Raw genomic sequence first — 25,973 nt, 5'->3', positions numbered from 1 at the left:
TAATGTTGAATACTTATAATTCGTTAAAATGGAGACTCGAAAAGAATGGTTCTTAGATTGTGATTCCTGGATGGGAGAACTCATTGGAAATGGAAATTCTAGGAACCTACCCCAGACCTATTAAATCACAGACTCTGGAGATAGGGCCAGCAATCTGTTTTTAACAAGTCCTCCTGGCGATTCTGTTTATTTTAGGACTTATATGAGCCTATAGACACACGAGTGGTTCCAATAGCCTGAAGGCAGCCTTCTGCCAAAGAGACACTGTTGTTGGCTGTAGTGAGGGAAAACATACCAGGGGCTGATGGGCAGGAAATGGTAAAAATTTGAGAGAATACGGATGGGCCCCTAACTACTACCTGCTATAGCTCCCCAAACAAACCTTATTTTTTTTAATGGTGTTACAGAGAGAAGCCAAAACGAAACATTGCAGTACTCGTATTCTCAAGAAAGTTGTCTAAGACTGTGGGTTCCAGCAGTCTTGGATTTGAATCCCAGCTCTGTCATTTATGAATTGGGATGACATTAGATAAGTGACTTAATTTCTTTAAGCCTCAGTTCTTTCATCTGTAAAGTGGAGAAAATTTTTGTGAGAATTGAATTTGTGAGCTAAAGTAATAAAGTACTTAGCATATTGCTAGCACTTAGGAGTCTCAAATAATGGTAGTTATTATAATAATAAACATAGGATGATTGCTACCCCAAACTTAGCTTCTCTAAGTGCCTTATATGTTTTGACTCTGTAATCTTTATAATAAGCTTATGAGGCACAAACCATTATCATTCCCATTTTACAGATGAGAGAACTGAAGCATAGAAACACTGGCTGAAGGTTACCAGCTGGTAAGTGGCAGATATAGGATCTAGCTAAAGCAGGCTGGCCCCAAAGCCTGTGCAGTAACTATTGTGCAATATGCCCCTCCATGATGATGCTAATGACGATTATATGGCCCCTTCTATGATAACCAGTCAAGACATTCAAATTCAATTTATTTTTCCACTTGGCTTTCCACCCATATATCCTGGGAAGTTCATTTATAAAGAGTGGACTGCCCACCTAGGGGGGTAACAAACCGGCAATGCCAGAGTCAGGTCTCTTCCATTAACACCAAAGATGACTGAAGATTTGGTCCCATAAATTGTCCTCTTATTTATCACCCATCCAGACAATGCTTTGCTGAAAATCTGCCCTTAGCACCGCACACAGTATATTCAACAGTGCATGCTCTTTTACAGCTTCTCCTATCTAGCTGGGATATATGATCTCTCCCCTCAACCTCTCTCATACCAGATCATCAATTACCTTCTAGCAGAGCCCTTCCATTGCACCCACCTGGCAAACATCCAGACTTGAAGAAATTCTTCACTCTGCCTACACTGGTGCTGCTGTGGATTTGTGGAAAATTAAACAACTATTATGTGACTGTGCATACAAAGCCTTTAGCACATCAGCAAGCACATAGTGAGCGCACAAAATAAAATACCAGGTATTATTACTCATCTATTTTTTTTTCATTCTTAACAGTGGTTATTCTCCTCTCAGCAGATGACCTCTGTAATCCCTTAAGCATTCCCTCAGCTTCTTGCCACCAAACCAAAAGGCTGACTTGCATCCATACCTACAATTGTGATTTCCCTCGCATAAAGGGGATGGCATATTCCTTCTTCCATTGCTAATTTTTCCATGGACAGTTTGATGTTCTGGACCCCAGACCTTTCTGTCTTTTCAGTACTTCATTCTTTCAGTCAACCCTTCTTGTTTCTATCGCTTCAATCTTTTTCTCTTGAAAATATTTTTCACAATCAGCATAAAAATTTTCCAGTTCTTTACTCCCATTCACTCCTCAGCCCATTGAAGACTAGCTTTTATTCTTCAACATCCCTTGTAATTGGTCTTACCAAAGTCGCCAATTTAAGGGAAAAAAAGTTATTATATAATCAGGAAATTTACCTTGAAGAAATTACCCAAAATATGGAATATACAATGATCACAAGATATTCATTAAAACACATTTCATAACTCAAAATGTTAAAAGTAAATTAGATGCCCACAGGTAAGAGACTGGTTAAATAAATTATAGTATATCTACCTGATTGAAAACTATGCAACTTTTAAAAATGGATAATTATGAGTCAATATAGCAACACAGAAAAACTCTTCTTAAGCTAACTTTATTAAGAAGGAACAAAGTTGTTATGAGTACATTATGACTGTAATAAAAGAAAACTTACCACTTGAACGAAAAACAAAAGGAAGAGAACCCAAAAATATTGTACTTGGTTTAACGTTTGAGTGTTGGGATTATGATTGATATTTTCCCCTCTATTTGCCAAACTCCCTGTTATGTTGTGACATTGTTTTCACAATAAAAAAAGAGAGACTTTTTTTCACAGACCAGACAATTCTTACATAAGTTATGACATATCAGTAAACCTGCCAAGTTTTTGCAGCCTTTCTCACATTTAACAAATGTATTGAGGGACTGTGCATCTTTAGCCTGAAGATGGCTGGGGGGTAAATATTTTTTTCATTTCCAGCTGACATCTCTTAAGCTTCTTCTGTTTGCAGAACCCTCTATTAAGCTTGGGACTAGCCAACAAGTGAATTGAAGTTGACTTTGATTGGCATAAATACCATATTTATCTTCTCAGATATGTAATCAGGAGACAGCTGTCTGGCCACACTTGATTACAAGCATATCTAAGGTTAACGTAATATCCAATATCGAAATCTTGCATATTAGAGATAAAATCTGAATCCCTCTGAAACAGCAGGCCTCATTTACTCTGCCCTCATCTTTCACAAAGAGGTTGCAATGTGTTTATACATTAATTAGTATATCAGAGCAAATTTAAAGAAAAATATATTACATTTATGACTGTAATTGAAGAAGTCCTTTTAAAAGGTATATACATCATGTTGTATTAGCAATATTCTGATCAATGAAGGAGTGAAGGGGAGTCAAAAAGACTGACTGCATTAAATATCACACCCATTAAAAATAAACATATACAAATAATAAAGTGTTTTACACAACAAAACTTTTATACCTGCTAACCAAAGCAATTCAGCCTTATTTTGTCTCCAAGTTTTATCCTACATATTTTACAAGGATGGATGGATTATAGGACAAAGTCACTCTCAGAGACTCATATTGCCTGGATATTATTGTTCTTTTTCTACATCTACCTATGAAAAGGCGGATGCAAAAGTTATTCACTATGGCCTGTCATTTTGAATGGCTTTTACAAAACAGGTCACAACTCTAGATCAGTGTTATTGGAGTCAGAGGGACAGTGTGAGGGGCAAACAATGGTAAATCAGATTTTGCTCTGGGCTTTTTCAAATAACATTTATGCACTTTTTTTCTCATTTACCCCAGTTTCTCCAGTTTGCAGTGCCCCCCCATTCCAATCTCACCCCTACTCCATCAACATCACTGCTATGATGGGTAAGATTTCATATTGGTCCAGTGTGTTGGCAGCAGATATAAAGTTGAAAACTGATTTAAAAGACCAGAAGAATGTAACTCCTCGTACAGCACTGAGCCTAAAGCTCTGCAGACACCAGCAAGATGGAACTATATGCAGACGATACAGTGTTACAAAACAAAATTCTTAAACAGTTTAAAGAACATTGAGATTAGAGTAAACTGTTATTGATGCTAGAACATAGGTGCTTGTTCCTTTAAAAGCCTGCCCTATAAAACCATCTATTGTATGTTTGCCTCAGTCTGAGAAGTGTAGGCTAGGTAAGCAGACAAGGAAGTTTGTTGGAAGCTTATCAGAGGCTCACAGGATAGATGTGTTGGAAGCTTATCAAAGGCTCACAGGATAGATGAGATGGCTGGGGTTCCAGATTATGAGCTAAGCTTCCAGGAAAGACGTACAAATTGTCCAGAACCAGTCGTCTGATCATCTGCTGCTGCTGCCATCATGAACTAGATGTTGAAATTTATATGGCCACCAAGAACATGACTCCACTCCCGCCACCATGGTCACCAGCACCGGCACCACTTCTACACCAGAGATTTGCAACTGGCTACAAATGCTTCATGCCTCTGCCAACCCCTCCCCTGGAAAATGGATTCACATTACTCATCTCCCAATCCAAGTCTCCGGTAAATGCCTCTGATTTGTAGAGTCATGGTGACATACTCGTGTCCTACCTGCAAGAATATTTTCTGTCTTCTACCTTAGGGGCCTCTGACTCACAAGTAGAGAAATACTCTAGTAATCAGAAAGGTGCTTAACAGTTGGTGGGCAGCAGAGCACAAGACAGATACCTATTTTAACATTTTACTGTCATTTAACTGCTTTGGTTATTTACTTAAGGAAAGATTTGTTTTGCCTAAAAGAGAGAAGGTGAGCAGAAAAGCAATAGAGCTCCATAACTCACCTGCTTTTGAAGGGACCAGTTCCCCTGAGAAAAACTATTATCTCTTGAGTTCTGTCTGTGTACCAAACAGTGCAAAGTAATCCATAGACATGATCTTACTTAACCCTACAGCAATTCCATCAGTAACTTACAGATGAGGTTCAGAGAAGTTGGGTGACTTCAAGGTCACATGGCTGGAATGAAAGAGAGCCAGGATTTGACCCAGGATGAGGCATGGTAGATGTTCAGTATTTCACCTGAACCACCCCCATTCCCACCCCAGAGTCCTTTTCTGGGTTAGCAATACTGCATGCATGCATGGGAACCGTCAGTCACAAGCTCCATGCTAACACCAGCCACAGAGTAAGACGTTGTCTAAGCAGCAAGAAGAAATAAATTCAGACCAGCAGCAATCAAAGAGATGATTCCAGAGTAACTGTGAGACAAACCTATCATTTTCCAAAATATGCCAGAGCACTGCTCTTCAAATTTTTTTTGTACTCATGTATTCCCTAAAATAATTTTGAATAACTATGTACCACACCTACATTTTCTAAGTTATCTAAAATTTTTCATTATAAGTTTAAACTGAAAAGCACGCAATTGTAAATACTGAGACTTCAAAATAAAGCTCTCATCACTTTTCAATTTATCCAGTGGAAACTACATACATAATGATCTAATACACCCCATCATCTGTTTTAAATCTACATGAACAAGCTACTCTTTACACCATTTGGAATTTCACCTTTTCCTTTGCTTCTTGAACTCATATTTTCATTTTACTTCTCACATGTAATTTTATTCTAACAAAATATATTTTATCCTTGGAAGTGTTTTATTGATTTCTTATCATGCTTCTCTATACCAAAAATGTGCTTATTAATTGGAATTTAAAGTTTATTTTATTCCCAGTGACCCTAAATCTCTAATATTAAAAAAAATCTGAATTGTTATCATTTTATTAGTAATAAAAATTTGATAACAACTACATAAATCTATAAATATGTTTGATATGTTGATATATCATTAACTTCTAAGAATTTATTGGAAATGTATGCATTCTTAACGAGATAAACGGAGATTTTTTTTTTTTTAATTGTCCATGCCTCTGTGAGACACATTGCTAGAATGACTCTTGGCTGCCTCAAATTCTGTGGTTTCAAGTGGAACTTATCACCCTTTACTTTCAAATTTGATCCTCTGATCCTTACATTTCCTATGTCTTTTAAGGGACCTTTGGGTTACCCAATTCACAGTTACCCAGAGTCAAGAAAATCTTATGTTCCTCTCTCACCATTGTCCACCAAAATCCAATCAATTTTCAAGTTCCATCTGGTCAAGGTCTATGCTGACTTTCTTCTCTTCTGTTCCCTTATCTCTGCCACTACCCTGAATTTCACTGGTAGCTACTAACTGGCCTCCCTCTTTCCTTTTTCTTCCCCTCTAATCTATCTTAAATATTACTACCAAGTCAATCTTGCTTGTCTCAAGTAAGCTTGAGTCTTGTGACTGCCCTGCTTTAAAACCTTCTATCCTTTCCCCATTACCTAAAGAATTCCTTCCAAGTGATTTAGCCTCGAATTGCTCACTCAAGGTCAACCACAGTGTGGCTTTAATCCTCCTATTTTTCTTTTCTGCTGCTTATATCTGAGCAAGTTTGTGCCCATGCCTCTCAAACTCAGGACTCATACATCCAGGGCTATGAGACACTTACTATGCCAAGGGGTATGCGCAGTCACAAGACAGTGGCATCTTCCTGAAAACAATTTAAGACATTTTCCACATTAAAACAAATGTATTACGGAACAAAATGTAAACTTTGTATGAATTATTAGGAAAAAAGGTTAGGCTTTAAAGAAATTTAAATCCCGGAGCTGGCTATCTCAGGCTATACTACCAAGTTCCTCCTGGCTGTTAGTATACTCCCAGGGAAGTTTTAAGAATCACTCTGAAATGTGAAAGCTCCTTGATAAACTAATATCAACTATAATGAACATTATTATTTAATCATCTTTTACTTTATTTGCATCACTCACTCTCCCTGCATATGCCCTCTACATTCCTGCCTCCTTTGACCGCACTTATGCTGTTCCTTTCCCCTAAAATATATGTATTTTATAAACACATTATAAAATTCTGTCTACCCATCAAGGCTCAGATTTAAAAGTTGACTCTTCCATGGAGGCTTGGAGAAGCACACATCCTCCCCTCTCACTCTCTTTAAGAAGTAATCCCCTGGCTTCCTCCTCTCAGGAGACACACATTACATCATCCCTATTAACGGATTCTTTAAGCATTAACGTACTTGAGAACAAGACTTGCATCTAAATAAGTGCCTCCCTGCTCCTCCAATAGTGCTCAGCATAATAGGTGCTCAGTAAATAGTTAAATGACTGAATGAATAGCGCACCACTTTGTGTCCAGGTATCATCATCATCTTATAATCCTGTGATCCCTTTCGTTGAAAACATATAAAATATACACTCACCTCTACTCAGAGAAGCAGACCATGGCCCACTCTGAGTCACTGAAAAGTGATTCTCCTGGTACTATTTGATATTTAGTTCTAAACCAGAAGACTCTCTCTAATCTTCTCATAGGTCAACAATATAGCTAGAGGACTCATTTCAATTGCCAATGTGCCACCTTTAAAGGAAAACATAGAGCTTTCAATGGCATTTTTAAAAGGTGACTGTATCTGATATAAATAAAATACTGAAATATTTACTAAAGCTTGAGTCTTAGACATGCATAAAAGAGAACATTAGTGTAGGGTGTCTTTGCAGCACAGCTGCTAGGTCATTTCAGAAAATATGGGTCTAACAGATGGAGAGAAACTAGAATTAAACCTGCAGGTATTTCTTGTTCTTTCTCAGGTCATGTTTATTTTAATTAAATTAGGGAAAAGAGAGTCTCATTTCTTAAAGGGAGAAGTCTTAAAGGACTTTCATCTCCCTTCCATTTCTTTCCCTATAGAATTCTGAATGGGAGCAGGGTGATGTGGGGGGAGGAGAAAGCCTGTGGCATTTTATGATTGGAATGAATAACTTTCAAAGGGAATGATATATTTCTTTTTCCAGAAATGTTTAACAGATTATGCTGTTAAGGTAAAGAATCTTCAATTTGGAGGTAAAATGAGGAGAGAAACATAAAACCAAATTAGGTATCAAACTAATTAGAATCAATTAGTTCTTGTCAATAAATCCTGCATTTGTGTCTGATGCATTATAAACCACATGTTATTTTTAAAAAGTAATTATCTAATTATCATAGCAAGATACGAATTTATAGACACTTTGACCCAATTGTGAAAAATGGATTTATAGACACCCATTTCCTCTGATGTCAGAAAACTGAATCTTACCAATTCAAAGTAAATTTAGTTCCTTCTGGTTTTTATTCCATTCCGTCTAGATAAATATGCTGTCAATTCAATATTTCTCCTCATTATTATTCTTCCCTTCCTGTCAGGGGTAGGAGACGAGAGGGTGACCTACATTTCCAAAAGTCGCTGCATTTTCTTCAACAATCACTGTCACGCACAATCACTTTAAGTAACAATATGTGTCAGAGACTGTTTCCAGTACTTTAAAAATTGCCCATTTTACAGATTAGGAAAATAAAGAACAGAGAGGTTAAGTAACAGGCTTTGATCTCATAGCTAGTAAGGATTTAAACCTAGGCATTAGGAGAAAGACATTTGATTCTCCATCACTGAGCATCCATGTATCTGGTTACTGCTGCGACAAACCATCTTTGACCATTGGTACCCATGATGCTACACCTGCACTGAAACTTCAGACGCTCCCTCTGCTGGCTGGTGACAATTCTGCACAAGGCACACTGCATCCTCCTTTCTTTACCTGTCTAAAACAAAAATGCTTGTCAATAAATAGCTGCTAAGATTTGTGGTTGATAAATGTTTTGAGATATCAAAATCGATGCAGTCCTTTTCCCCCTAGTTGCATTATTGTTATTATTATTAGTAGTAGTAGTAGTAGTACTATTTATTAAAGCAAGTAACCTGCTCTTGAGAAAATTACAGGATTTCTACATCTCGAGAATTTGTGGATATAGAAATTGCCTATCTACAAGTCTGTCTGAACTTTTCCCCTCAAATGCATATACCATTAAGCAACTTTGAAGTACTAGGAATGGAGGCAGGGAGTCCAGGAGAAGGAGAATAAGCATATGGGTCTCAAGAGAAAGAGAACCTGTGTGCTGCTCATAGAGGTAACAAAATTCAAGAGAGGTGCTGAACAATGCTTCAAATAAGGAGGACCACAGACAGCCTGGCAGAGATCTACAGGTCACAAGCATGGCACAGAGAGAACAGAAAAGTACCAGGCCTGAAGAGGCCACGTGGACAGGAGCATGGAACATCTCAGCAGCCATCAAGGTAGACAGAGTGTGTTAGTCAGCTCAAACTGCTATAACAAAATACCATAGACTGAGCTGCAAACAGCAGACAGCTATTTCTCACAGTTCAGGAGACTGAGAAGTCCAAGATTAAGGTGCCATGAGAGTCAGTTCCTGGTGAGAGATTCTCTTGCTGGCTTGTAGACACCACTTTCTCAATGTTTCTTCACATGGAAGAGAGAGAGACACACCTCTTGTCTCTCTTCCTCTTTCTATAGAGACACAATTTCCATCACGGAGGCCCCACCCTCATGACCTCATCTAAACCCAATAACCTCCCAAAGGCCCTGCCTCCAAATACCACCACACTGGGGGTTAGGGCTTCAACATACAAATTGGGGGGGAGGGGACACCAACATTCAGCCCATAACACAGATGTCCCATGATGACAGGCAGGGGGTCTCCTTTCTAATACTTTATCTCTGCAAAAGGCCCCAGATTCATGTCCCAACTCAGGGAAAAGAGAGAAACCCCAAGAAAAGAAGAAAGAAATCAAGCTTTCCATCATCACAGCAGGAAAGGTCCTCAGAATTTGGCTTTTAGTTTACTCACTGCAAAATAAAGACATGGAACATTGTGTGGACACTTGAGTGTATAGATAGAGAGCGACTCCGACCAATTACCATTGTTTAATTTGAAGGTGAGCATTTATGTATAAATGCCAAGAAAACAGAGAAAGAGTACTTATGAAGATGGATCATTTCCAGAGATAAAAGCTCATTTTCTCCAATCGTAGCCAACTAGAAAAAGATCTTGGAAGAGGTAGATTAACTTTTTTATATTATGCAGATAACACTTATTAGCTAGAGTCATAGTTAACCAAGTTCTGGGTTAGTGATCTAAAGGTATACTGGGAGAATTGCTAAATTGAGAGGAAGTTCTGACTCAATAATCAATATTTACACATCCAGGGATACTTTGAAACTGTTTTTGGTTTGGCAGAAATGATCTCTTTCTGAATGTATCTTTATATTGTGAATTCCTCCAATGTGACTGATAAGTAAATTAAATCAAACTGGTTCAGACACCATTTGGCCTGAACGCGCAGATGTTAGAACTCCACTATGCCTGGCAGGAATGGCTGGCTCACTCCTGTAGGAGGAGTTCTATGTTGTTCTTTAGACAGGTGTTTCCTGAAAAGTGACACCAAGAGTGTCAAAATAAAACCACAATAACAGGTTTAATCAGGCACACCAAAAACATACACAGAAAAACCTGCTTGAGGTTCCAACGATAGAAATTGCAAAGCAAGATGGAAAGTAACAAATTCAGGGAAATATTTTAAATATTATTCTTCACACATAACAGAAATGACAAAACATTTCCTGCCTCCTAACATGACGATGCTTTCCACATCTGGGATCCAAAGAAACATCTTCTGGAAAACAGAATAAGGTGTATAACATTATTTGTGTGTGAATTCAGATACTTAAAGTATGGCACTTAACCCAAAGGACCATGATGATGCTGTTAGGCAGTGGTCATGGCTAAAGTTCAGCTGAAATCATCCCACATGTTTTGGATCCAAATATACAATTCATTCTTCAAGGTAGTTAGAATAGAATACATGAACGTCTTAGGATTTCTTATGACTGCTGAGGTTGATTTAGGAAATACGGCTAGATAACGTCAGAAGGACAATGCAGACTAGGTATAAGGAGGTAGGTTGGCTACTGCACCTCCAGAGTCAGGTCATGCTGTAGGCCCCAGACTGCATATCTAGGATATAAATGCACCCATGATTAGCCCTTTCATTTGTACACACCCAGGCTGTTGCAGGTTGGGTTTCCCGGGAAACAGAACCAGAACAGATTAGTGTGCAGGAAACTGTTGGGGAATGATTTGTGATCAACACCTGTAAAGAGAAAAAAGAGGCAGGCTGAACAGAGGGACAAGGTGTGCTGGGATGTGGTCTCAATGAAAGCCTCAGCTGAATTCATGGGAAGTTCTGAAGACAGAATTAATTTGGGAGCTGCACCAAGTTGGGATAAGATGCCAGGCCTTTATAATTGTCCCCTTCCTGCACCCCACCCATGTCCAGCCCTGGAAAGGAGCATGATCTTGGACAAGTCGGTGTTCTTCAGCTGAGGCAGGGGGCTCTTTCAAGGGGATTCACAGTTGACAGCTGCTGCCCTGCATGTCAACCAGGGAGGCATAATTCTATCAGTGGTCACGAATGACTTTCTTGGATCCTTTTTTTTTTTAACTAATTTTATATATTTTCAAAGACTCATCTTTGAATGACTTCTTTATAGTCTGGTGTGAGCAAGGGTCCCACTTATATAGTTTAACCACATAACAGCCCTGCTTCAGCAAACTGGCCAATTGCAGTCTTTGAAGGTGCCGTTTAACATCACCAATACAAAGAAAGCATCATTCCCAATCACAAGCAGTTCCACTCTATTCACTGGAAGTTATCTAAAACATATGTTCTATTGGTCATCTTATTAAAAATATATCTGTATCACTGCCTATCGGAAGAGTCACTGAACCCAAAATCCAATAACCTCCACAAACAATAACCTGGACTAAGGGCAAATGAATTCAATAGTTATAGACAAAGGGACCAAGGATCAAAAGATCAAATATTGTTTCCAAATAGAATTTACTATAAATTAGAAGGAATTAGTGTTCTTCACTTCCCCATTCTACGCCCCAAGTCATCATGCTGATTTTGTGTAGAATTTCCATCCCAATTTAGGGATAAGGAAAAATGTAGACAAAAATCATCATAAGAATATAAATGTTAGAGGTTACATCTTTCAATCCCAGCTTTTGTACCATGAAAGGTTTGTTTTTTTATTACTTTCCTCCATGGACAATGAAACTCTAAATTATCATTTGCAGTCAATCAGCTAGGGTGATTCAATTCTAGAAAAATAAGAAAAAAATATTTAAGTAGCCTTACAGCTCTCACATGCTGGCAAATATAGTATGACTTTTGTTAGGCTTTTGACATATTAAGGAAAAAAAGCAACTCTGGGTTTGTCCCAGGTACTTTCAAGAACCTTAGAATAAAAACACTGGACAGGCACATGTGAGAAGGAAATATATTTTATGGAAAAATTATATCAGCCTTGCCTATTCCTTTTTAGTTTAAGTGTCCTTCACGAATCCTTCATACATATGTAGACCTATTTAGTTAGCTGTTATCAGAAAAAAAAAAAATCTTTGAACATATATTAATCTAAGAATTTTCTCAGCCAATCCAGTTCTGAATCGAGTATTGAAGAAGACTCATTAAAAGAATGGTAAATTTTTAAATAAAAAAATTCAAGTTTCATTTCACTCCTCGGTCCCCAGTCTCTAAATATTACAAGTTCTGTGTGCATGTGAAGGTTCAGGATGGAGAGAGTTCATGCACCGACCTGGAGACAAAAAGAACAATGGGAACGAGCAGAGATGACATGTTTTGCTCAAACTGCTTCAATTAAAGTTAGACCCTATGCCCAGAGGTTCAGCAGCTTTGCTCCCTGTTATAGAAATGTCCTTCTTTTGACATCAGCGTTTTGTTTCCTAGCAGAAGCATTCCGCTGAGACTTGATGCATCTCATCAATACTATTCCATCTCCTATGTTAAATGTGCTATTAGGAAAGGTCTGCAGTGTCTAGAAACTGGAAGGGGCTGTGCACAGGCTATTCCAGCAGCTTAGCTATTGCACTGGCACATCTCCAGCTTCTCTGCTAAATACATAATTAAATCTCACGGTCGACATGGTGTGATTCATTCCCATAAAGTGTGAAAACAAACAACTGTGCATGCGCTGTCCCCAATTTTAAATTCAAAACAAAAATATCCTGGAATCTTCTATTTCCCTTAAGTTCCAAATGTAATTAGACCGTTTTTAAAGACAAGTCGTCTTCCAGTTTCCATGTGTGAAATCCAATCTGTCAGTTACAAATGGGGGGGACAAACGGCTGCAAAATGTAACATCTTGGTTTCCTCTCTTTATAATCAAGTGCTCAAATTGACTTTTTTTCCCCTAGAATTACCAAAATGTCATTGCTCTCTCATGCAGAGCCTTTGTTTATTTACCAGTTTACAGCCAAGAGCAAATGTTCACAAGTAAGTAATCAGACCCTCCAAGTGCTATTGACTAATGCAAACTTACCCACTGCAGCAATGTGACAAAGGGCAGCCGTGATGCTGGCTTTGGCCCCACTCCATAGCCCTAAGTCACGAGCGATCTAAAGGAGATGCTCAGCACCTCTCCACAGACGTCACTACCCAGCTCCTCCAGAGGGCAACTACTCTTTTCATTCTTCCAAATAAACTTCACATATAATGAACTAGATTCTTCTGGGAGCTACTTAGAAGAAATTCAGCGCATGAGGGCCTACAGTAAAATTTTCAAACCACAAATAGATATTTACAATATATTTGTATTAGTAAAGCTCAGAATAACTCTGTAAATATTTCTGGAAAGGAGGGAAGTTATAAGGGTACATTTTTCTTTTCATTAAATATCGATTTTGTGGCACAAGTCTAAAATTAATAATCCAAGTAACCTGAATATAGATTTTAGCTAATATATGAATATAAATTGATGGAGTTAAGTATATTTTATGCAAATGTGTTTCATCTATAAACATAGCACATATATACAGCTTTTCAATGACCAACGATTTTCTGTCACATTGTCTGCCATTTTCCACGTCTGATTCTATTCTACTATACTTACATACTACCTTATACTATAGTATATTATATACTTAAATATATATACTTCCTTATACCATAATTATGTACATCCTTTATAGTTTAGCTATACTACATAACATTTTCTCAAACATGGTATATGCATCCCCGCCTCTATATTTCTGCTAATTCTGTTCCCTCAGCTGAGAATGCTATTCCACAAACTGCCAAAACACCTCTCTGATATTTCATAGCCCAAATCAAATGCTACTGACAGCTAAACATATGTCACCTCAAAACCCCTCATAGTCTTTTGTTTGTGGTTCTCTAGTTGCATTGGTATAATTTTTTGATATATTGGTATGTGCAGTGGTATATTTTTTTCTCTACCTATAAAACTGTGAAGACTGACGACAAGAATTATGTCTCATTCATTTGTGAATCTTTTTCAAAACCAAGAGCAGAATTTTAAAGATAGTCCCTACTCAAAAATATGTATTGATTCAACAGAAAAATGCATAAGCTAATATCTCTAGCATGTTCATTGTAGAAAAATTTTTAAATGCAGAGGAGTAAAAATAAGACCATTTAAAAACATCCATGCTCCACATGTATATTGTATATATTTCCTGGGTTTTTTTGCCTTGTATGTACAAATAACATAGATTTGTATTTTGTACTTGTGAAAATATAATTTGCTATTTTATAACCTTTCACATTTATTTAACACTACCATATATCGTAACTGAATGTGTCACTATAATTTTTTTCTCCATACTACATACATTTTATATAATATCCATTGTATGGACACAACATAATTTAGACAATCTTCTGCTGTTAAATATTTTCGTTGTCTTTCATTTTTCTGTCTTCATCATTCCTGCTATCTTCAAACTTTTTTGATAATGTTAAAAAATAAAATTCAATGGGGTAAATTCCAGAGATCTTATTGGCTTTATTCAATGATCCGTGAATCGGGCAGCATCTAATCTAGCAGACAGAAAGGAGCTCCAAGGAGCTGTACAAAATGAAAGACTTTTATGGGCAGAAGGGAGCAGGAACAAGCAAGTTGTACTAGACAAAAAAGTGGATTGGTCATTGCAAGGTCACTCTCCTTTAGAGGATGGCAGGGGTCTTTCAGGCAGATTACCTAACTAGTGCTGATCAGTGATTCCTGATTGACTGGTTTAAGATTCCATTTCTAGGAGAGTTGAAACCATAATTAAGTCTCAGTTTGGTGATGTGGGGCTTAGCACGAGCAACTCCATTTTGGGCCTGTTGTCTTATTTTTAACAATAATATAAATAATTTTCCACCTCCACTGCTAATTCCATTGCTTGAAATTGTAGATGTTACCATGGTCTCTGACATGGACTTTTGCAGCGGTCTACTAACTAGTCTGCCTGTTTTCACTCTTGGTCTTCTTTACAATATTCTCAGCTGAGCACACAGGATGATCCTATCACCTGTCAGATCCTGTCTCCCATCTACTCAAATCCTCCAAGGTCTTCCTGCTTTACTCGGAGTAAAAGCCACAGTCTAACAAGAGACTAGATGACTCTGTTTGCAACAACACTCCTACTCTCTCCCTCATTATTTTTCTGGTCCAATTTATGATTTTCCTCCTCTCCCACCCTGCTTCAGACACACTGGTTCCCTTGCTATCCACCATATATATTAGCTCTTCCACCTCAGGACCTTTGCACTTGTTGTTCCCCCAGCTGGTCTAACCATCCCCAGACTTAGCTAAAGAAAAACTGTCTCCTTTGAACTTCATGGTATTTTGTCTATGTTAGCACCATTAAAGCATATTCACTCTCTCCCCTCTTTCACATCTTTACTGAGATAGCAACTTCTCAGTGAGGCCTTAAAATCACAGTCTCTATCTCAAACCCCACTATATCTTTTCCATAGACTTTTCACCATCTTACACATTTAATTTGTTTAATGTTCTTCTCCCCCCAACTATGGTCTTTATTTCATAACAGTAGAGTGTCTCCAGCTCCTATAATTGTGTATCTGACACATAATTTGTCTTAACAAATATTGGTTGAATAAATGGATGTGATGATGACTAGACTTTAGTTAAATCTTTGCCTACATTCAAGATTATTTCTTCTCAGTCGCTCTTATCTCAACTTAAGTACTTATAATCAAAATAATTTGAGGCTCGTCTTTCCATCTCTAAAAAAAGTCTGTATCCTCTGGCACATTGAATGCTTGCAGCTAGCAGACTACTTGCAAGAGCACCTACACACTTTTGCCCCAACTAGTTGTGTCGTATGTTTGACAAGAATCAGTTGCGTTTGTTCCCAAAACTGTTTATGTCTGCTGCACTTGTTATAATTATACAACTTCATTAAATGTTCATATACCAATAGACTGTGGATCTGAAAAGAGAGTGTATCACTATGAAAATGCCATTGAACGTTTTAGTAAGACTTAGTAAAGGCAAGTTGCTATAAAAAAAAGATGCCAGATTTGATAACATTAAAATATTCGTAAAATAACTATAAAAATATAGACGGAGGCTACACTTATTGCTTTAAAAAATGTTTTTAAGTACCTAACACCACTGGCCCCCAAAAAAACCCCTAGAAATTATAGATGATTTAGTATGGATGTGATTTATATAAGAAAAATAAATCATAGGGAATTTGAATCATCAAAAATACATACAAATAAAATGCCTTAGCCCATGTCAAAACATACATTTAGATGTTTAAAGTTAAAATAAAATAATAAGGCATAGTCATAGACAGATATAGATATAGACATAGATATACTTTTTAAAAATAATCAACTTTATTGTTTAACTGACTCATCACCAGTAATAACAGTAATAATTGATTTATATAATCTTTCTGCCTCTCAGTTTTCTTATCAACAAAATGGAGAAAATACTAGTTGTATTGCCTACAATGAAGACCTCTTGTGAGCATAAAATAAAGTTACATATCACAAAGTGCCCTGAAAAGCTATTAAAGATGTAAGCTGCTGTTATAATTAAATGGATTTAAGGAAAAGCTGAAAGTAATAAAAGACACCTTTACTTCCTCATTCCCCTTAGACATATTCTTTTCTGGAATTATCGAGGCATTTTCACATAATACTGTTCTAAACTTGAAAATTCAAATGCATCAGGCATTCCAAGCATAACTGGAACAAATTCAAATGAACATCAGATTTCCATTTAAATCCAATTTTACTCACTCTCTCCTTCCTCTGTTTCAAGTCTCAGAACAGTCTTTCCTCTTATTACCGAGCTCATCTCTCAAGAGTCAAGGAACTCACTTGGGTCAACTTCCTACCTGGGGCAGCAGCCATATTCAAGGGGCTTGTCTATGCCTGCATACCAAGGAGATTCCCACAGCAGAGCCAGGCAGTTTGCTGGGATGAGTCCTGAGGTGCTCCATGAATGTAAATGACCTGAAACAACAGGACTGCAGATAAGGAAGGGGGCCCAGCATTCTAGGAGTCCAACCATTTCAACCTTTCCATCCATTGCCTGAAGTGAACAGGTGGCAATCAGACACTATCTGGCTGGTTAGCAGCTCTGCCATCCTTCTGTGTGAGAGCCATTTCATCAAAAGTGTGACAGGAAACCTGTAAGATGTATTTAGGTTCAGGTTTGAGAAAATGAAAAGGGTTCTACAATTTTTCCAAAGACTCCAACAGGTGAGGCAACAGAATTGGTGGGCAGGGCATGGGCTTTGGGTTCAAATCTTTACTATTCAGCATGTTGTGATTTTGTGCAAATTACTTAAATTTCCTTAGTCTTAGTTTCTTCATTTCTAAAATATGCATTAAGAAATGCCTACCTCAGAGTGAGGGTCTTGGGGGTTTTTTAATAATTAAAAATAATATATTTAAAGCATCCATTTGCCAGGACATATAAAGTATTTGTTATTATGATGATGATGTTTTAAAACTCTATACTTTAAAGGTAAAACAGAACTTTGTGGCATTTCAGACTTAATATGGAGAAGTTTCTCTTTTTCTTTCAAATAAGGAGAAAAGATGTTTGTGTAATTTGAAGAAAGCTTTGTGCATTCTCTTGTCACACTTTGTCACATGTCGGGGTTCTCTTACACACGGATGGAGCATCCTTCCTGCCAGAGTCAGGTAAGCTGAATGCAGACGAAACAGAAACATTTTAAATAATAGAACAGCAACAAATATGAGTCATAGAAAACAAATTTCATGTTCTTAACTCTGTTCTCAGCATTCCACAAGCTCCAGATGCTCCATTTAGTCTCAGCGCGACCAGTTTTCTAGTTCTTTCTTTGGACTAAACACATTTAAATGAATAAAGGTTTGAATAAAACAATCCCTAAAATATATTTTGTCATATTTCAAGAAATCTAATATATTTTGTGTATTGTAAATCATGTACTTCCTAATCATTATGTAGAACATTTTCTAAATAATGTTTGTTTTTAAACTACCTCTAAATAGATGTCAATGAAATTAACTTAAAAAAAAATAGAAACAAATCATTGTAACAACATATAGCAAGTATGTACAATACTATAGTTATATATATAATCTTGATAGATCTGTTTTCTAATTAAGTAGCTTTAAATAGATAACTGCTAAGAAAACAGATATTTATCTTCTATTTTTAAGTAACTCACTGAATACAAAAACTTATCATGCTACCTTTCTCCCAGAGACAAAAACTGTTCCCAAAAATATTTTCCAAGAAGAAATGTCTTTTTTTGGAGTAGAAGTTTAATTAAAAAAAGACTCAAGCAAATCACACACCAAGTGAGAAAAAAAATGGTTGATTCAAAGGACTTTTGAGTTTTGCATCTGACAGTTAATAGACTTTTGTACTACAGCTAAGCTGAAGATAATCATTTCTCATCATCTTTATCAGAAATTCCAGAAGGCCCAGCCACATGCAGAAATGGTAATTGAGCTGTTAAATTGGGTGGTGGTCATCCCTTCAGGGGAACTCATCTATTGTCAAATCCTCAAATCCTTCCCTCCCCTCTAGGTTCCTACATTCCCTCTGTGACACGTTCCTTTTGTATTTAATGTGTTAAGAATCTTAAGAGCAGCCTTGGTTTTCAACTTGCTATAAACTGCATTATACCTTTGGATAGACACAAGAGGACATTCAATAAATATTCTATAAATATAAATGATATATAAAAGGAAACTAAAGATTTTGAGGAAAAAAGAACTTTTAAACATACTATCAAAGCATTCTTGTTTTGAACAAGGAAGAACTCAGACGCCAGGTAATGTTAACCGTACAGCTAATGAGAAGAAATCGTCCTCTAGAAGAAATTAATAGCTACCTTCCCAAACTAACAATTAAAATTCCTTTCAATCATTTTGCATAATTCTTTACACAAATGTGAAGCTTTCTTTTAGAGAGTTAACAGTTATAAGGATTTCTTCAGAGTAAAGGTACAATCAGCCTTGAATCTTCTAAAGGATAAAGCTAAGCACTGATTGTTTGAACTGCCGTTTTCTGGGAAATACCACTGAGTAAAAGAGTGGCTGACATGAGTGATTGCAGCCTCGACCTTAAAGAGCATCGCACCATCACTGAGCAGTAAGATACTTCATACAATGTGTTCAGAGAAAATTATTGTATTCCTTTAGTACATTCCTATCAAAGACTTAGAGAACTCAGCCCAGCTGAATGTATTAATATCTGCTAGCCTCAGAAGCCAACACTGCATACAGATTTTTAGGGTACCATCTACAGGTAATACCAGTGAAAGTATGAAGAATGCTACTCAATTTTTTCCATTCATTTCCAATTCATTTGTCTTTAAGAAAAGCAAAACTCTTTTTTTTAATGCATAAAGCCCTTTATCTCGAGGATATGACGTGTGCTAAATTTTTTCAATTAGATGTGATCTGAATGATGCTTAGAATATTATCTATTCTTTTAAGGTCCAGCTCAAATGCCACTTCCTTCAAAAAGCTTTTTCTGAAAGAAATCATTTCTATACCCATATAATATTTTATGTATCTCTTTCTCTCTTTTGCATGCTATTATTTATTGATCATTTGCTAAGTAAGTAATTACATAGGGCCTGCTGCCCATCAAAGATCAAATATACATGAAGATAAAGCATTAATGAAATTGCAATGGAAGTGTATACTTTAATTTACATACACATTTTTAGCAATATACAGAGAAAACATTATAAAGCATACACGGCAGAAAACATTAAGTGCTTGCATTTATCTCAAACTAGAGATGTACTGCTGTTTTTTAAGAATCCCAGGGAAAAGCCCACAACCTTACAATGAAAGCATTCAATTCCTTAGCAATTCTCTCTGTGTTCAAAGACCCCACATGACAATAAACTTCAAGAAGAATGATATAATTTTCTTAAGAACTATTAGATCCCCAGTATCTTGTACAGAGCCAAGTAATAGGTGAAAAACTGATATTTATTAAAAGACTACAGTAATATCTCGTTTAAACTTCAAAACAATACTAAGAAGAGAAATTATTTTCACCAGTATTTATTTATTTATTTTATTGAGGAAGCAACAAAAATAAAGAGGTAACTTCTTTGAGAAAATGCAGACAGGAATTGAAGAGATTCAACACAAGACTTCCTGGCTCTAAACCTTGCTTTAAACTACTCCACTATGCTTCCTCTTATAATAATTAGCACTTCCTTCTTTTCCTCCTTGTATTAGAGTGACATGAAAGCAGGAGTCATGTCATTATAACCCTATTCTATGGGACCTTACCTGTGCAAGCATCAGTAAATAATGCTAATTAATGTTTGAATTAATGAATCAATGCATTCAAAAACAAATTTGCTAGTATTATAGAACAAATAACATTAAAAATAACTCATATTTGATGAGCTCTATGTGCCAGGCTTTTCATTTTTAATGATTTCTTACTTTGAGATCATTGTAGATTCACACGGAGTTGTAAGAAATAATAGAGAGATCCTATCACCCATTACCCGGTTTCCCACAATGGTAACATCTTGCAAAACTATAGTACAATGTCACAACCAGGATACTGATATGGATACAGTAAAGGTACAGTACCTTTCCATCACCACAAGGGCTCCTGTGTTGCCTTTCTATAGCCACACACACACCATCACCATCACCACCACCCCAGCACATGTGTCAAGCGAGATTTATCCAAACTGTTCATGCATCGATATTTCATTTCTTTTTATTGCCGAGACGTATTCCATGGTATAGGTTTCTCACAGTTTGTTTAACCATCTGAGTTTGTATTAAGCATGTCTTTTTATTATGATGTTTTGACATCTGGGGCCTTACTAACCCTGGGGAAACTGCTCCCCACCCCTCAGGGCTAGCCAGTGCCTAGAGACAGCAAACATCCACCGTTCTCACCCCCACACGCATACTTCCTCTATCAGGCTCTTACACTCCAAGTCAATATTTCCTCTGCCCTAATCACCCCAGGCCAGGTACCAGAGAACTCAGGACAGCCCCTACATCCCCGAGCCTGCTGAAATTACTCAAATTAGCCCATCCTAAGCCTTTTTGCCCTGCCTCACCTGTACTTTCCTGCAGACACCACAATAAAGGCTGTTGTTCATATATTCCTCTCATGCTCTCTGCCTCCAACAAACCCCGGAACCCTGAGGCAGCGATCTTGCCTCTCATGACATCTGAACTGTTCCAGATCACCGGCCACCCTGAACCCCATGGCACACGCCTGCGAATACGCATCCATTCAGCAGGCCCTGGTCAGCCAGCTGGGGCCCTCCAGGCCTGCGGGTCCATGGCCCGGCCCACCCACCTGGATCTTCCTGTGTGAAGGGTCCCCACCTGCTGAAATGTGATGGGATACTGCTGCTGCAAAGGCGGCGACAGTCAGTCCCCATTTGGTCGGGCTGCTGATGGGCCTCTACAGGAACCAGGGCTCCCACGTGTCTCTCATTCCAGGACCTTCTGGTCCCACCAAGCGAGGCTTTAGAGTTCTCGCGGTATCTGGCTTCAAGGTGAATAGGAGCACTGGTTCAGGTGCGGTGTGGGACGTTTGCATATTCTTCGTTCACACCAAGAGCCTGCAGTAGTGACCTCACCTCCTCTGATTCGGGTCCTGGCAGAGTATGGGGTGCCGGCTGGCCCATATTCCCCCTTGTTCCACAGAGCTGTGTGGAACCCGCATGCGCAGTTCGCTCTCCTACACCAGACCCTCAGCAGCCGGGGCCTCTCCAGCAACCAGGCCTCCCAGGTATCTGTTATTCCAGGATAGCCAGCCAGCCCCGCCTCAGCCCCCTGTGGCAACATTTTCAAGTACCACCGCCACCACCCCCTTACCCCCCCAAACCCACCCCCACCCCCGCCATCTGCCTTAAGGGGGAATAGGCTGCATTGGTTAGGTTCCAGCTTGGAATTAGACGCCTTGGGTCCCCGAGAGCCTGCACCAGTGATGCTACCTCTCAGCACCTTTGAACTGTTCCAGATCCCTGGCTACCCTGAATGCAGAGCGCAAAGCGCGCGCATGCGCAGTATGAACCCATTTGGCACGTCTTCGGCAGCCGGGGGCCCTCCAGCCTTATGGGGCTATGGCCTAACCACCAGGATATTCTCCTGGGTGGAGACCCTTCTGCAGTACGATCTGACACGGTGGCTGCAAAGGCATACCTGCACGGCATGTCGTGCCCCCTCCTCTTGGGAACTGTGAGTAACAAACTATCTTTTCAATGGCGGTTATCTTGTGATCTGTTGGCCTCACCTTACCTGAATAATAACAAAAAATACATTTTAGAACAAGGTTGTTTTAATTTGGGGCTATTTTGGAGAGTTTCCATGAACATTTGTGTCTAGGTCTTAGTGTGAACATAAGTTTCCATTTCTCGGTGATAAATGCCTAGGAGTGCAATTTCTGGGTCACATGATAGTAGCATGTTTAGACTCTCTTTTAAGTGCTTAGATAACCCTCACAGCAACTCGGTGACGTCGGTGCTTTTATTTTTCCCACTTGACAAATGATGGAATTGAGACACAAAAAAGTTCAGTAACTTAAGATCTTACAGCTAGTAGTTAGCAGAGTACGGACTCAAACTCCGGCGAGGTACCAATGCTACCAGTAAGAAGAAACATTTTACTTTGTGATATAAGATGCTAATTGTTACCACCATAAGGATGCTATATCCCTTCCCAGTATCCCTTGATTAACATGGTTAAAAAAAACAAAGACCTGCATTTCTTAGGCAAACTTAAGGAACTCATGCAGCCTGTTTGTGTCTTGGGAGATATAATGATAGCTTAAAAAATATATTTGGACAAAGTTTCTGTAGACGTTATACCCCTTCTCCATATTGCATATTTTTACAAATTCCCCTGCCATCTCCATAATAATCCTATAATGAATGCCAGGGCATTATCCTGCAAGATGAGAGGAGTGAAGATGTTTGTCTTCATGGAGTGCCCTTATCAGGGTCTCTTGGTATCTTGTCTTGTGCAACACTCAAAATGTCCCCAGCTGGATTCAAGCAAGAAGTTGACAGCAGGGCTCTCACTTAAACCCACTTGTTCTTCCCAGTGTCCAAGACAAATAGCTGAAAGATGAAGGATTTCCACTGAAATGCACAAATGTTACAAAAGGATATATAGGATATCACCAGATGGTCTTATTCTTAGATAATTCAGCAAGATTTTAGAGGGCTGGAATAATATTTTCTACGGAAACAAAAGTAAGGACAAAACAACTCAAGGCATATTTGAAATATCTTTTGAACAGAGGTCACGCTCCTTCTTTTGTAGATTGGTTATACCTCTCCTACCCCTTAAAAATGTTTTTAAATTATCAACTACTTCTGGCAATAAAAAAATTTAGGTAATAATATAATGAAAACTCATGCATCCTGTACCGTCTCAGAAAATAAAACATTACAATTTCAACTGAACTGAAGGCCTTTATAGATCCCTAAACAATCCTACTCTTCTTCCCTAGAGATAACCACTTTCCTGAATTTTGAGTTTATCATTCTCGTGTATATTTTTATTCTTATTATATATATGTATGTATCCTTAAACAATAAAAGTTGTTATATAGGTATTAATTTTTATATACTTGGCTTCCTTCTGTCCATATGCTTCCACAACATACTTTTTTCACTTGAAATTATTTTTTTGAGTTTTATCCATGTTGGTACATTGGCTCTACTTTTTTCATTTTCACTGAAAATTCTATGCTGAATAATGTTTCATTGTGTTATTACACTCCAATGTATTGATCCATTATCCTATTTTTGGACACTTAGATTGTTTCTGATTTTTGCTATTACATATAATGCTTTAATAAACATTCGTGGATAACTGATTGAGCAAATGTGCAAGAGTATCTCAAGGATACATACCTAATCATTGTTATTGCTGAATCATAGGTATACACCTATTCAGCTTTATCAGAGATATCCTAGCAAGAATCAGATGGTACATTCAAACTGCAAAACTTAAGGAGAATGTAATAAAAACTATTTAATATGCATTGTCAAGGTTTAGGGACATGTGAAATAGTGCAGTGCTCTGGGATTAGCAAAAGCAGAAAGCTGTCACCACCCTTAAGCATGGAATAGCAAGGGGAGGAGGCAGTTACAAGGATCCGAAAAATGTCACTATGGAAAGAGCACTCTGACAGGATCTGTGGTTTAAGGGACAGGGTACCACAAATACATGCGAGAGGGGCAAGAAAATAAATACGTAAACTCACTTGCCGCTCATCCTCCAATCTCCAGTTGAACCCAACTGAAAGCCAAAGGTCCAGGGAGCCATTTGATGTAAGGTCAGCCTCCTGGGGCAAAAAGCTGAGCAAAGAAAGAGGGTGGATCTGGAGGGATAACCAGAATGCATTCGACGTAATAAATCCAGCAAAATTGCTTTACAAAGTGACTGTATTAGTTTACACTCCCACCAGTAGTATATGGGATTCCACATCCTCATCAATGCTTTACTTTTAGATATTTTACTTTTTGCTCGTCTGATGGGTGTGAAATGATATACCATTTAAATACGCGTTGCCCTTATGTCTTTTGTAGGTAAGCATCAATTCTTATGTTTATTAGCTATTCGTATTTCCTCCTATGTGAATTTCTTCCTCAAATCTCTTGCCCATTTTTTTCTTAACTGTCCTTTTTTCAAACATACCTCCAATGGCTTCTTCCAGGTTTTTCTCTACTTCAGTTTGAATGAACAGTAGTCCGTTTCTCATTACCCAGATGCACTTGGTTCGACTCTGGCATTCTCCAGTGGTAACTGCATAACTTCCATATATTATCCATTTTTCCTGGTCCTCATGGCAGGATCTGAGCGCTATGTGTTAGTTAGCTAAAGTAATACTGTTGACATTAGCAACGCATTCCATCCATGTCCCAACTCAATTATACAAAAATGAGAACTAATATGTGCTTTTTCTCATACGTATATTCTCTCCAGGAAAGTTCACTCTTTTCCATTAAAGAAATAAGAATCTCTTTGAAAGAGGAGGAACAGGAGGAGGGAGAGGAGGAAGGGAAAAAGGAGGGGAGGAGGAGGAGAAAAAGGAAGAGGAGAAGGAGGAGGAGAAATTGAGAACTTTGAATACTTCCAATGAGGTGGAAGGACATATTCTTTACCACTGACCTCATCTCTCTCGGTTCTCACAAGAATAGGGACTGGTTGTCTTTCTTCAGAGATTTATATTTAAATGATCAAATAGATAAGCTCTAAAGTACAGCAAGTTAGAAAAGAGTAGTTAATACCTTGGATGTGGAGTTCTCAAATAGCAATACAAGAAATTTGGCTGTGTTAAACATGTTTCTGTTCTACAATTGAGCAGTGATTATCAAGGTGTTGAAGAATAACTGTGAAATAATTAAAGAAAAAGTTTGAAAACAAAAACTGCCTTACATTTTGGTTTGAACCAATTGAAATAAACATATTGATATTTTAAGAAGACTGATCATGGGAGAATCTAATCAAAGATTTGACTAACAGTAAAAGATGACAGGCTCTAAACTTAATTTTGACTTAGTTTTTTACTCTCTCCTTTGAATATTGGATCCTGTGTTAATGGAGAGCTGCCAGCCCACTAGGAAAAATTATAATAGTTCATAAAGTTCACGTGTAACTTAGTGACTTGTTATTTGCAAATGTATGGTTTTCTTTTTAATTAGGCTGAAAAGCATAATCATTTTCTCACAATGAAACTTTCTTTACCAGAAAAATATGCTAAGTGTTTCAGACTATTTTAAAAGAGCTATTTGCCAATGCCGTGAAAGCATCACCATGTTATGTATTTTAAATACCAATGCTAAAATTAAAGCAATAGAATGAAATATTTTATCAGGAAATCCAGTAATATAGATGTGATAAAAACAAAAGCTATGAAAATAATACAACTGAAGCATCTAAAGCAGCTAAAACATTCTTACAGGGAAATATACACTTTTAATTGCCTATAGAAGAAAAAAAGAAATATGTAGTCTGTGATCTATGCTTATATGTTGAGAAGTGAGAAAAATAAAAACAGATTAAATCTCAAGCAAATAGAACAAAACTGGAGGAAAA

The sequence above is a fragment of the Ceratotherium simum genome, chromosome 20 (genome assembly GCF_057802395.1).
Source record: "Ceratotherium simum simum isolate JZ-2026a chromosome 20, ASM5780239v1, whole genome shotgun sequence".
Taxonomy (NCBI): domain Eukaryota; kingdom Metazoa; phylum Chordata; class Mammalia; order Perissodactyla; family Rhinocerotidae; genus Ceratotherium; species Ceratotherium simum.
The sequence above is the reverse complement of the archived record's forward strand: the minus strand, read 5'-3'. Positions refer to the sequence as shown.